This window comes from Pimephales promelas, chromosome 1 (assembly GCF_988280905.1).
Source record: "Pimephales promelas chromosome 1, fPimPro1.hap1.1, whole genome shotgun sequence".
NCBI lineage: Eukaryota > Metazoa > Chordata > Actinopteri > Cypriniformes > Leuciscidae > Pimephales > Pimephales promelas.
In genome coordinates, this window is record NC_142769.1 from 48349107 (window position 1) to 48350808 (window position 1702).

Genomic DNA, 1702 nt, shown 5'->3' on the forward strand with positions numbered 1-1702 from the left:
TCCAGAGTTTTGAGAAGATTGGAGAAAATTAATTTTTCGCCCAAAAACGGATAAAAACGAAAGGGGTAACACTGTCGTTTTTTTTTTCAGGTCGAAATTTTGAATTTCGATATCTTAGCTCTGGAAGGGTCTAGAGCCTCCATTTTTGCACTCAGGTCAAAGTCTCACAGCCCTCTATCAGAATCCAGAGTTTTGAGAAGATTGGAGAAACTTAATTTTTCGCCCAAAAACGGAAAAAAACGAAAGGGGTAACACTGTCGTTTTTTTTTTCGGGTCGAAATTTTGAATTTCGATATCTCAGCTCTGGAAGGGTCTAGAGCCTCCATTTTTGCACTCAGGTCAAAGTCTCACAGCCCTCTATCATAATCCAGAGTTTTGAGAAGATTGGAGAAACTTAATTTTTCGCCCAAAAACCGAAAAAAAAGAAAGGGGTAACACTGTCGTTTTTTTTTCGGGTCGAAATTTTGAATTTCGATATCTCAGCTCTAGAAGGGTCTAGAGCCTCCATTTTTGCACTCAGGTCAAAGTCTCGCGGCCCTCTATCAGAATCCAGAGTTTTGAGAAGATTGGAGAAACTTAATTTTTCGCCCAAAAACGGAAAAAAACGAAAGGGGTAACACTGTCGTTTTTTTTTTCGGGTCGAAATTTTAAATTTTGATATCTTAGCTCTGGAAGGGTCTAGAGCCTCCATTTTTGCACTCAGGTCAAAGTCTCACAGCCCTCTATCAGTATCCAGAGTTTTGAGAAGATTGGAGAAACTTAATTTTTCGCCCAAAAACGGAAAAAAACGAAAGGGGTAACACTGTCGTTTTTTTTTCGGGTCGAAATTTTGAATTTCGATATCTCAGCTCTGGAAGGGTCTAGAGCCTCCATTTTTGCACTCAGGTCAAAGTCTCACAGCCCTCTATCATAATCCAGAGTTTTGAGAAGATTGGAGAAACTTAATTTTTCGGCCGAAAACGAAAAAAAACGAAAGGGGTAACACTGTCGTTTTTTTTTCGGGTCGAAATTTTGAATTTCAATATCTCAGCTCTGGAAGGGTCTAGAGCCTCCATTTTTGCACTCAGGTCAAAGTCTTGTGGCCCTCTATCAGAATCCAGAGTTTTGAGAAGATTGGAGAAACTTAATTTTTCACCCAAAAACGGGAAAAAACGAAAGGGGTAACACTGTCGTTTTTTTTTCGGGTCGAAATTTTGAATTTTTATATCTCAGCTCTGGAAGGGTCTAGAGCCTCCATTTTTGCACTCAGGTCAAAGTCTCACAGCCCTCTATCATAATCCAGAGTTTTGAGAAGATTGGAGAAACTTAATTTTTCGGCCGAAAACGAAAAAAAAACGAAAGGGGTAACACTGTCGTTTTTTTTTCGGGTCGAAATTTTGAATTTCGATATCTCAGCTCTGGAAGGGTCTAGAGCCTCCATTTTTGCACTCAGGTCAAAGTCTTGTGGCCCTCTATCATAATCCAGAGTTTTGAGAAGATTGGAGAAACTTAATTTTTCGGCCGAAAACGAAAAAAACGAAAGGGGTAACACTGTCGTTTTTTTTTCGGGTCGAAATTTTGAATTTCGATATCTCAGCTCTGGAAGGGTCTAGAGCCTCCATTTTTGCACTCAGGTCAAAGTCTCACAGCCCTCTATCAGAATCCAGAGTTTTGAGAAGATATGAGAAACTTAATTTTTCGCCCAAAAACGGAAAAAAACGAA